Raw genomic sequence first — 13,377 nt, 5'->3', positions numbered from 1 at the left:
GCAGTATGGGGATTCTTTTGTCTGTTATGTCTGAATTTTTATTTGATTATTTTATATCGAATCTTCATTTTCTCAAAGTAATGTAGCATCAGTGAGTCAACAACCTTAACCATTCAATCATACTTGCCCAAAAGATAAGACAAATGCGATGGGAGGGCATAGTATTTGTGAGGTTATAATGTGCCATTCACATAGCGTATGTTGGGGGAGGTGAGTCTTGGCAAGAGTCATTGCTATGACTCCAGGTCACACTACAGTATGAAGAAATATTTGATCATGATGATGAATGCTCATCAAAATGGACATGCATTCTACTCATGGGAGAATTTGCTGACCAGATAGAAGAAAATATGGGAACAATTTGTTAATGATAATCAGAATTTTTAAAGCATTTAAAACATGTCTTAGTAACAAAGAAAGTCAAATAATTCAGAGATATTTGGATTATCTATAAATACAGATGAAGTCTTGAATGACTGCAAATTAGCAAATGTTGTGCCTTTATTTTAGAAGGGATGTAAGGAGAAGCCTGGGAACTACAGAACTGTGAGCCTGACTTTGGTGGTGGATAAGTTGTTGGAAGTAATTCTGACAATAAGATTTATAGGTGTTTGGAGAGGCAAGGCCTGATTAAGGATAGTCAGAAGGAAATTGTGTCTCACAAACTTGATTGAGTTTTTTTGAGGAAGTAAGTCAGAAGATTGATATAGGCAGAGTGGTAGACATTGTTTACTTGGAATTTAATAAAGCCTTTGACATGGTTCTGCATGGTAGACTAATTAGAAAAGTTAGATCATGCAGGATTCAAGGTAAGCTTGTCAATTGGATACAAAATTGGCTTAAAGGCAGCAGACAGAGAGTCATGGTAGAAGGTTGATTTTTAGACCAGAGGTCTATGACCAGTGGTGTTCCACCGGGATCAGTGCTGGGTCCATTTTGTTTGTCATTTATGAAAATAATTTAGATGAGAAATAGAAAGCATTGTTAGTAAGTTTGCAGATGACACCAAAATTGGTGTTATCGAGGAAGGTTACCTAAGATTGCATTGATCAATTGTATCAATTGAAGAATTGCAGATGGAGTTTAACTTGGATAAATGCAAGATGTTGCATTTTGACAAAACAAAGGCAAGACTTATTCACTCTGAAGTAGGACATTGGGTAGTATTGTAGAAGAGAAACACCCAGGGATTCAGGTACATAATTCCTTGGAGTTTACATCACAGATAGATAGGATTAAGAAGGCATTTTCACCCTCACCTTCATTGCTCAGGTCTTTGAATATAGGAGTTGGGATGTTATGATGAGGTTGTACATGATATTGGTGAGGCCTCTTCTGGAGTACTGTGTGCAGTTCTGGTCTCCCTGTTATAGGAAGGATATTATTAAACTAGAGAGGGTTCAGAAGAGATTTGCCAGCATCTTGCTGGGAATGAAGGGTTTGAGTTATGAGCAAAGGTTAGATAGGTGGGACATTTTCACTAGAGTGTAGGAGGTTGAGAGGTAACCTTGTAGAGGTTTATAAAATTATGAGAAATATTGGTAGGGTGAATGGCAGGTGTCTTTTCTTAAGGGTGGGGGAGTTCAAGATTAGGGGGCATATTTGTAAGGTGAGAGGAGAAAGATTTAAAAATGACACAAGGGGCAATTTTTTTTCACAGAGAGTGATTTGTATGTGGAATCAACTTCTAGAGGAAATGGTGAATGTTGGTACAAAGAAATCTAGATAAATATATGAATAAGAAATATTTGGAAGGATTCCAGTCAAGCACAGATAGATGAGACAAGTTTAGGTAGGATCACGGTCAGCATGAACTGGTTGGACAAAGGGTCTGTTTCTGTGCTGTCAGACTCTATGGCTTTATAACAAAAATAATGGATACCAGACACTTCTGAGTTTAAGTAGATAGATAAAACAAAATAGTGGATAGAATCAATTGCGAATAAAATACTTTATAATTGCAGGATACTGGACTGGAAGTGAAGCACAAAATGTCACTATTGAAATAGATTGAACTAAATTCTTTTTATGAGTTTTTTTCATCTTTTTTCTGCTCTGATGAAGGTACTGATTATTGATAGTCTAATATGCTAGAAGCCTTCACATATGCAACACTATCTATGTATGAATGATAAATGTTAACAGGTTATTTTTCACAAAGGGAGTTACAACTGTGATCCTCTTGCTTTCACTACATATCTATATGTGCATATATTCCAACAGGAATCACTGAACTATCACTAAGAATAGTAATCCATCAGCATTAGGACCAATTGCGATATTGTTGCTGCCTCTCTGGCTGGGAACTTAAGAGTTGAGCCTGCGGTCTTCTCATCTGTTATTTTCATAATGTACATCCAAGGTTTATTATGAGGCTTATATAGGACTAAAAGACTGACCTCCCACCTCCCCCCACCTCTCTCTTCCCACACTTTCCCTGGATTTCTACACAGGGGTAGAACTAAACCCTTCCCTAGATAATCTCTCTAACATTGTCCTGTACAGGACAGAGGTGGAACCTGTCAAAAACTTGCAGTAAAAGGTTGCGTGTCTGTGTGCTTTTTGGAGACTCACCACCCAAAAGGCAGTAACAGCAGCAGCAGTCTAGTTGTTGGTGTCCAGTCTGGCTGCCCCAGAGAGGGGGTGGGTGTGGAAGGGAGGAGGGGGTGTGGGTGTGGGTGTGCAGGCAGGCAGTGGGCAGTTAAGGGGTGGACGGAGGGGCAGGCGGGGAGCTGTGTTGGGGGTGGCTGGGGGGCAGTGTTGGAAGTGGACAGGGGCAGTATTGGGGGAGAACGGAGGGCGGTGTTGAGGGCAGATGGGGAGGCAGACAGGGGACAGTGTTGGGTGCAGGTGGGTGGGGGCAGTTTTAGTGATAGATGGGAGGGCGGGTGTGGTGTGGTGTTGGGGGTGGATGGGAGAATGGGCGGGGGACGTTGTTGCATGGGGTTTGGGGATGGTGTTGGGGGCGGACGGAGGCGGAGGGTGGTGGATGGCGTTGGGGGCAGTGTGCTGCTGCTAGTCTCCTGAACAGGGAGCAGACTTAAAAAAAACTCCAAGCCCCAGAGGAAAGACATTGAATCAATTAACCGAACAATCAATTATTCGAATGAAATAGTGTCCGCCCATCTCGTTCGGATAATCGAGGTTATCATCTGTAAATTGTCTTCAAATCCATGGAAAATTTATGCTTTTTGAATCAGCTGCGCATGGTGGATCAGAAATATAAAATCCTGTACTTTCTGTAACCATAATAGTTAAGATAACACTATTTACAGTTGCTTATGTGCAAATTAGATAGCAACTTTTGACAATAGCACATTGCAGTCAAAAATAGAAATTAGCAAGTTGTCATTTAAGATGTCTTGTTCCCTCAAAGTCTGTGCAAAAATGGAACCTTGTTGTCTAATCCACAATTTAAATACATGGAACAATTTGAATTTTGCTGCACTTAGCTTGGTGATCTGCATCAGATTTGCCAAAGAGAGATCACTTATCAATTCCAGTGTAAATATGATTTTAATGCTGGGCTGAGTCATAGTTATTGCTAAACAAACTCTCTGATACTGTTTATATGCATTGAATTGCATTATTTTTAACTATTAAAAATACAATTCAAATTTAAATCTTTTAATTTTTGCTATTTCTTCTATGTCTCTGTCTAAATGTAATATTTCTTTCCTGGTCTTCAGTTTATTTGCTGTATATAATTTTATGTTGAATTAAGTGATTCTAACACATTCTGGTTCTGATTCTGCACCCCTCATTAATGAGTCTTTAATATGATTAATTAAGGAGTTGCCATTGCATGGCTTCTTCACAGTTCCTCTGTAATGACCCTACTGCATTTTAGGTTGCTGGCTGATAGAAATTCATCATGCAAAATTCATCATAAAATGTTTATAGGCAAATGCAACTTTAACGAACACAGCTCCGAACAAAATCCAGCCAAATAGTTAAAAGCATTAATGAAATTGAGATTAAACAGTGATCGAATTGTTCAGATAATAGAGGTTGGAAGAAGGAGTAAATCTAAAAGTCACTCAAAAGATGGAATAGCAGAGAACTTATTAGAGGTTGTACAATACAGTTAGAGGAATAAGGAAGATTACAGAGTCAACCATGTACACTCTGATTGTAGGTCCAAAAGAGAATCTGTATCTAAAATTAGATGGAAACCAATCGAAATGGATAATGCTAAGTGAAATGTTGAGTTATAGTCCCAAAGGAGAGCAGAAACAATTTGTGGAAGTACATACCAGGTATTGAAATAGACCTAGCCAGTAGAGATTACAAACTTCTTAGAATGTAGTAATGAAGATGAAGATCACTGCAAACCTGAGAAAATGGTGCAGAAATTGAATTTTGTCCAGCAGAAAGCAGATTTTACCCAGTTACAGATTCCCATTCAAGTCTCTTAGAAAGGTTAAAAATAAAATAATTTGTCATGAAGTGGCATTTTGATGTATTCTTCACCTACAAAGCTGGTTTAACATTGGGCCATGCCATCTTTGGCAATTTAGTTCATCAACAAAATCTTCTTTTAATATTTTAAGCCAACACCTACCATGCATTTTGAATGAAATTCAGCATTTTCTAAAATAAAAGCAAAGCACCACTGGTGCTGTAGGTCTGAAATAAAACAGAAAGTGCTGAAAAACTCAGGACCATTCATAGTGGCAATGGGAAGAAAGCTAAAAAGCTAAACAGGTGAAGTCTTTTGCAGAGGGGTGAATATGGACCTAGAGAAGTGTGAAACCTATGCGGTTCATGGGAAGGGCTATCAGCAGGGGATCTGTACATTCATGTCCTCACTGATAAAAAAATTCAGAGAAAACTGGTAGCCACTGACTAAACAGCATTCAGTGTTGTCTTCCAAAATTCTAGACAACAAAGGAATGCCATGGGGAAGAAAATAGCTTCAAATACACCTGTAATAGGAAAGATAAGTTTGTTGATATTTGAGGCAGTGGGTAAACATAAAGACACACTCCCTGGCAGATTTAAGGCATGCTAAACACCTCGTTTCCCCGCTCATCACTGACGACCTCATTTCCATCAACACTTTTGTGCACAGAGGCCATGGAAAAAATAGGAATGTTTTTGCATGAGGGACAATGGGACAACAAGGTCCTTGTACCTTTTACTTTCACATGCTACAATATGCTATCAACATGGATAACAATCCATTGTATATCCTGTGTGAACTTAACTTTAAGAATTATGCAGCCAGGTTTCTTCAACATTACACAGAGACACAAGCAAATGGATAGTATCAAATCGATTGAATTTGTACAAACTTGACACTTGGTACAGAATGCAACATCAACTGTGCCACCAAAGTGCCCTCAAAAGGTTATTATTTCTTCTTTCATTCCCATTAGGTCTCAGTGTTGTCCCAGGTTTCTCAGTTGGGGTAGAGGGAAGCCAATTGACCATGGAAGTTTGAAATAAAAACAGAAATTGCTGGAGAGGTTTGACAGTACCTGTCAGGAAAAAACAAAGATAATGTTTTGAGTCCGGTAAACTCTTCATCAGAACCCAAGAAAGTTTGTTGTGATCCTGAGAGTTTTTGTGTCTGAATGGCCTTGACAATGCTGAGAGTACCTTTGCAGAGGCAAGTGGATCCTCTACAGTTTAACTTCCAAGAGTTGTAGTGGGATGGGCAGATTGGAGATGGAGGACTCAGCCACTTCTGGAGTGGCCTAAGAGTAGACTTCTGAAGGACCTGTATGCAGTTACTCCTCTGTCTGTTTACCTCCTGGTCCTCCCTGTCTCCATGAGAGGAAGGGGAATCTGGATTGGATGCTAGGTTCTCCATATCACCATGTCTTTGGTCTTGAGGATAAATAACTGGGGCAATGGAGTATGGATGTGTGCACCTCTCCAGCTGGCACTAAGGGTGCCAGGCCTGATTCTTCATTGCAGAGACAAACCTGTCCATGGAGGCAATCAAGTAGGTGTCTGTGTCCCTGCAGCTGCACTTCTGCAGCCTCTGAACTGAATGCCATTGTATACCACATTGTCTGCCACTTCTGTTCCTCCCTGTGCATGTGGACAAAGTCTGTAATTGTTGACACTACAAGGTTCTCTCCTCCCTTGATCTAAACAGGAAGCTGGGTTCCAACAGGTCCCTGAGTTTCTTTCTTGGTCAGCTGCAGAGCTGCTGCATTGAAGTGCTCACCAGCTTGTGCTCCCTTATTTTCTAAGGCTGACATTCCCACCAATATGTCAAATTCTGAGCTAGAGGCTGCTGCAGGAGATAATGCTGGAGATCAAAAATACCCCACAGGTGCAAACAGTAGCCAACATTTAAAACCAAATGTTTATATTGTACAATAGTATGTTACTGTCAGAAAGCGACACAGGACACAGCATCCAAAAGCAAAAGACTAAAGGACTACCCCCGAGGAGAACTAAACTGCTCAGCTGGAGAGCTGACCGCTTCTCTTTCATTGTACAGGTCACTTCGAAAATATGACCACTTTGGCGTGAAGTCTCATCCGTTTACATATAAACAAAAACGCCTCTCAATACCCTTTAATCTCTGTACCAAACCTGTCTAATTGGCACTAGGAGTGTTTACAGCCCCTCTGAAAAAAAACAAAGGACGTAGTATCCTTGAGAAAAGGAACATCTTTTAGAAAAAAGAAAGCAGCTTTGTGACACCTCCCCCTTAAAAAAATGAACCATCAATATCAAAAGATGGCTTCATTTTTAATCTTTCAAAAACCTAGTTAGTAATCTAAACACACATACGCACTATATGAACTGTAAAAATGCAAGCATGCACAACCACATGCAAATTCAGGCCGCGGTACACCCACCACTGAACACCTCCGTATCTCATTCGAGTCTCGATAATGCATCGGCAATCACATTTTCGTGACGTGCCACATGCACAATTGTCACACTGAATGACAGCAATAACAAGCTCCATCTAAACAGTCTGGCATTTTTGTCCTCAAATTTTTCCACAAATGTCAATGGGTTATCATCAGTGTATACGATTGTCTCAGACTCATAACCAGTAATATAAATACTGAAATGTTGTAAGGTCAACACCAAGCCTGAAGTCTCTTTCTCGAATGTTGAATATTTCTGTTGATGAACGTTCAACTTCCTGGAAAAATGCCCGATGGCTCTTTCTGTCTTTTTGTCATCCTCCTGCAGGAGCACCGCATCAACACCCACGTCACTGGCATTGATCCCACCTTGAAAACCTTTGTGTAATCTGGTGTGGCTAATATTGGGACAGTGGTTAACACAACTTTTAGGCTGTCAAATGCCTTTTGACAGTTTGCTGTCCACTGAAACTTCTTGCCCTTTTTTAAGAATTCAGTGAATAGAGCAGCCACACTGCTAAAGGTAGGAACAAACTTTTGTTAAAATTCATTTAATCCCAGGAACCATAGTCCTGCTTTTTGTTTGTCCCCCAATTACGTTTGTTTTTGCATCCCAGGGTGCCATTTGTCAATGTCCAATTAGATGGCCCAGGAAGGTGATTTAAGCTTGGGCAAATTCACTTTTAACTAGGTTTACCACTAAGCCTGCCTTCTGAAGTCGATCAAACCAGTACAATAAATGAGGTAAATGTTCCTTCCATGAGTGACTAAAAATTACCAGGTCATCAATATACACTAAACAGTTGGGTAATCTGGCAATGATCTTATTAGTAGGTCTCTGAAATGTGGCTGGAGCATTCTTCATACCAAATCGCATGACTTTGAACTGATATAGTCCATTTGATATTACGAAAGCCGAAATCGCCTTTGCTCTCTCTGACAGAGGTACTTGCCAGTAGCCTCTGAGCAAGTCCAACTTAAAAATGTAAGTTGCTTGTCCCACTTTTTCGACGCAGTCCTCCAACCGTATAATTGGATATGCATCAGTCTTTGTAATGCGTTGACTTTGCGATAGTACACACATAACTGTTGGGTACCATCTGGCTTTGGCACCATGGCTGTGGGTGAGCTCCAGTCACTGTAACTCACCTTGATTATGCCATCTTGAAGCATGCGCTCTATCTTCTTCTGAACCTGTGCCAATTTTAGAGGGTTATGCCGAGAAGGATGTTGCTTAATCAGAACAGCATCTCCTACATCTACATCATGCACAATTAGGTTGGTACTTCCCAGTTTATTTCCACATATCTCTCCATGTGATAGTAATAACTCTTTCAAGTCATTTCAATTTTCTTGTGGAAGGTAAGTCAATAATTTATCCCAATTTTTGACAGCTTCCTCATTGTCCAATTTGATTTGAGAAATGTCCAATTCAGAATCCTCTGAACCTGGTTCTTCCTTCTGTGCTGTAATCAGTAACACCTTCTCCTCTTGTTTTCCTTTCCTTTCAAAATACCTTTTGAGCATATTCACATGACACAATCTGTGAGATTTCTTCCCGTCTGGAGTCCTTACCAAGCAGTTCACCTCACTCAATTTCTTCTCAATTTGATAAGTTCCACTAAACCTTGCTTTTAAAGGCTCACCTGTTACTGGGAGGAACCTTATCCCCAATTGCAAAATTGTGAATTTGTGATTTCTTATTCATTTCTGTTTCATTGTATGCTATTATTCTCTTAAATGCTGTCTAGCTAACTCTCCAGTTCTATTCAATCGTTCTCTAAGATTTGACGCATAGCCCAAGTGGGTGGTCTCTGAATCCTGACTTATTAATTTCTCCTTAATCAATTTTAACAGTCCTCTTACTTCATGCCCCAAAATTAATTCAAACGGACTGAATTTGGTCAATTCATTCGGTGCATCTCTGTTCGCAAAAAGTACAAATGGAGCTCCCTTATCCCAATCATCTGGATAATCCTGACCATAAGCCCGCAACATGGTCTTTAGTGTTTAATACCATCTCTCTAGTGCTCCTGCTATTTTGGATGGTATGCAGTAGATTTGAATTGTTTTATTTCCAAGTTATCCATAACATCCTTGAATAGCTTGGATGTGAAGTTTGACCTTTGATCTGACTGGATCTCTACTGGCAGTCCATACCTAGTAAAAAATGTAAGTAATTCTTCTACAACCCTTTTTGCTGTGATGTGACAAAATGGGATTGCCCCTGCAAATCTAGTTGACACATCCATTATTGTTCATAAATACTTATTCCCACTTTTTGTTTGAGGTAGGGCACTTATGCAATTAATCAAGTCTCTTGTGAAAGGTTCCTCAAATGCTGGAATAGGTATTAAAGGTGCAGGTTTTATTCATGACTGTGGTTTTCCGATTAGCTGACATGAATGAGAAATTCAATGATATCTTTGTGCAGTCCAGGCCAGTAAAAATGTCTTTGTATTTTTAGCCTGTGTTTTCCTCACCCCAAGTGACCTCCAAGTGGTAGCTCATGCGTCACTCGCAACATCTCCTTTCTATACCCTACCAGTAAAACAATGTGATGACTCTCTGCCCATTTCTCATCTGATTGAATGTGTGATGGTCTTCATTTTCTCATTTATACATCATTTGTTAAGTAATAACACATAGGGATGCATTCACTCTCCTTCTCTGTAAATGCCTCTTAATATAACTGTTATAATTTCTCATCCTTCTGCTGTAATCAAATTAGTTTAACAAAGTTAAAGATACTTGCATGTTTACCTGTTTGCTCCTTTTCTATTCCACTTATCTGATTAAAAATGTCTCAGATAACACTATGTCAGCTTCATTATCCATGCCTTTTGATTCCTCCTGCTTCAGCTTGTGCCTTTGTGATCTTATAATCACACAATCAGGGAAAATTCCTGGAAAAACATTCTCCACGTCTTCAGTTGCCTACGTCTCCACTGGATTTTCAGCTAGAGTAAGCAGCACACCTACCAGTGAATCAGCTTTATCATTTCAAGGGCAAAATGTATTCCTGGTGCTGAGAGTTTGTCCAGTACTCCCACCACAAATTCTCCACTCTTCTCTAGACTCTCTAGCCTCATTTTACATAACTGAGCACTTTTTATCTCACCATGAATTCCTGTTACCAGTACATTTTCTGGCAATAGTCCCTCAGGAGTGCATATCTCTTCCTCCTTCAGCATTACCAACTGACAGGATCCAGTGTCCCTTAATATTGCAACCTCCTTACCTATTGCTCCTGGTCTATGTGAATAAACTTAATCCTTGCATGTATATTTTTTAAGCAGATCTGACACCTTCTCCTTAGTCAACCTCTGATCATCATGTACACTCTGAGGCAATTGTCTAACTTCCCTTGTGCTTTTTTGTTCCTAGTCCAACAAAACTTCCAGGCTTGTTTGGTTTTCCTATATTTGGCTTTCTCCTAATCCACCAACACTGTGATTTCATGTGGCTCACCTTATTATAATAAAAACACTGGAGCTTTTTAAACTTATTTGTCCCCCTCAAGGGTGTCTTTTTTACCCTGTGGTAAGTTATCCTTATGATCTTCACTGAGATCTATTTTTCCCTTTCCACATGAGGCTTTCTCTCGGCCCCAATTTCTATCCCTCATGGACTAAAATTGATTCTGGAAGCCAAACTGAGTTTTATGGACTAGCTCATAATCATCAGCCACTTAGCTGCTAACCTTGCTGTTTACACTCTCTGCTCTTCCACATGAGTTCACGCTACTTCAGGCAGTGAAATTTTGAATTCCTCCAAAGTAATTCTTCTTTAAGGGCATCATAGGTTTGCTTGATTTTTAAAGTTTTTATCCATCTATTAAAATTTCTCTGTTTGATTCTTTCAAACTCAATGTAGGTTTGACCAGGGTCCTTCCTTAGATTCATGAAACATTGTCTGTAGGCTTCTGGTACCATCTCATATGCACTTACAATGGCTTTTTACACCTCCTCATACTCCCCAGATACGTCCTCTGATAGGAATGCAAATGCTTCACTTGCCCTACCTGCAAGTTTTGTTTGGATCAACAAAACCCACATTGCCACTGGCTGCTGCATTTGTTTAGCCACCTTTTCAAATGAGATGAAAAAGGCTTCTACATCCTTCTCATCAAATTTAGGCAATGCTTGAACATATTTAAACTGTTTATCACTAGGTTTCTGACTACCAGGGGCTTGCTTATCCTCGCTGTCTTCCTCACTAAGCCTACCTCAGCCTTTATCTCCAGACTTTTAAGCTGACTTTCCCTTTTTTTTTAAGTGCCAGTTTTGAAGTTTGAAAGCTCTCTCGCTTGCTTTCTGTGCTCTCTCTTTTTTCCTCTTCTTCTGTCTCTCTTTTTCTCCCTGTTCTGCTGCTCTCTCTTTTTTCCCTCTCTTCCGCTTTTAATTGTAATTCAAACTGATTCATTTCTGCTGTCCTTTGCTTATCTCTCACCTCTAGCTCAAGCTACTTCATTTGTAATCAAATTCTTGCCAACTCTATAGATTCTGATGGTTTCTCCAGCGAGTTTAAATGCTGAGCTACGGCTGTAATTATCTCTCTGTTCCTCATAGAAGCAGGCAGTTCCAATTCCAGCTTCTCTGCTAATTCTTGCAACTTGGTCTTATTCACTGTGCAAAACTTCCAAAGTCACTGCATCCACATCTAGAAATCTTTGGTGACTGAAAGAGTCATTACAATGCCGAGCTTTGACTATCCAACCAAACCAACACCCCAGATAAAGATTTTAGCACCTACCACTTGCTGTTCAAAATTCCGCAAAGAGCCCCCATTCTTTAGGGGCCAGGCCAGACCACTCAAAACACACTTAAGCAGGCAGCTCAGACCATAACTTTGTAATTTGTTTTGTTAAGTATACAGTGAAAATTACCCAGATAAAGTTAGCGAGGTTGACTACCAGGTTTAAAACAGACAAAACATTTATTCACACAACTACACAATGAAACACAAAGAACAGAATAAAGAACCCCTGCAGAACTCCGTCTATCCAAACTAGACTTAATTATGCTGTTCCAAATATACACAACAGTCCCAATAAGCAAACCCTCTTGAAAAAACAGTATAAATGGAGCAGATGCTTTCAGGTTGAAGTAAGAGGGTCCGAAGGAGAGAGAGAGAGTTTCCACACAACTCCCAACCAGTTCTGGACTGAAGTAAACTGCTCAGGTAGAGAGTTGACTACTCCTCTTTCATTATACAGGTCACTTCGAAAACATGACCACTTTGGCCCAAAGTATCATCTGTTTAAAAGGTAAACAAAATGGCCTCTCAATATCCTTTGATCCCTGTACCAAGCCAGACTAATCGGCACTGAGAGTGGTTTATTACCCTTCTGAAAAAAACTAAAGACATAGTGTCCTTGAGAAAAGGAACAGCTTTTAGAAAAATAAACCAGCTTTGTTACAGCAGTGAACTTCAAATGATCAGGAAGACACTCCAAGAGATGCCTCCCAACAAACTACTATTCTTCCAAGTCTGAAGAGATTTTGTTCCAGGACAAAAGCAGTAACTTCAAATCATCTGAAAGTATAAAGCTAAAAACCTGGGAGGAGGATGGGACGGTAGAAAATGAGCTGAAAATGTGTTGCTGGTTAAAGCACAGCAGGCTAGGCAGCATCCAAGGAACAGGAAATTCGACATTTGGGGCCAGAGCCCTTCATCAGGAAGGGCTCTGGCCCGAAACGTCGAATTTCCTGTTCCTTGGATGCTGCCTAACCTGCTGTGCTTTAACCAGCAATACATTTTCAGCTCTGATCTCCAGCATCTGCAGACCTCACTTTTTACTACATGGTAGCAAATGAAACTATATAACTACATTAATAACAATAATTGTTACCAGAGAGGAAAAACATTTGGAGGGATGTTGTTTATTGGTCTGGAAGTGTTTGAAATGTTTAATATTCATTGAATGTTGTAGGCATAATTGGTGTAACAATGCCATGGGAAATTAAGGGAGAGTAAAATAGAATCTAATGGAGACAGACCTAATGCTGCGTCCTCCTAATAATGTACAGTCTTTCCAATAACATTTACCTAGTTGTGGAGATGCAAACTGCATCTTGTTCACCCAACAAGACTCTCCTTTTGGATCAAAAAATGGCTACTCTCACATAGATCAGACCAAGTAAACCTCTAAAGAGCTCCTGTCAAGATATGGCCAGCAGCACACATAACATTTGGTGCTTTAATATAAAGAAAAGGTTGTCTTAAAGTCTCCTTAATGACAATACTTACACCGTCAGAAAAATCCCAAATTCATTGGTAAATCTCTCAAAGGGTCAGATGTAATTAAAACAATACACATCTGGATATCTTTACTGTAGCATTTAGTTTCATTCAAAGTTACCTTATGTCAAGCTCCACCTTCCAAATTAAAATTCACACTCAACTCTTGCCTGAAGCATTTATGATTCACTTGATGAACAGTTATGTAGCTAAACCTTTCACCAAGGCATAAAGCTGTTTTCTTAATTAGAATAATCAGCAAAGGCATCTTTGTAGCTGAGCCAAAACCCTG

This window comes from Hemiscyllium ocellatum, chromosome 31, assembly GCF_020745735.1.
Source record: "Hemiscyllium ocellatum isolate sHemOce1 chromosome 31, sHemOce1.pat.X.cur, whole genome shotgun sequence".
NCBI classification, from domain to species: Eukaryota; Metazoa; Chordata; class Chondrichthyes; order Orectolobiformes; family Hemiscylliidae; genus Hemiscyllium; species Hemiscyllium ocellatum.
The sequence above is the reverse complement of the archived record's forward strand: the minus strand, read 5'-3'. Positions refer to the sequence as shown.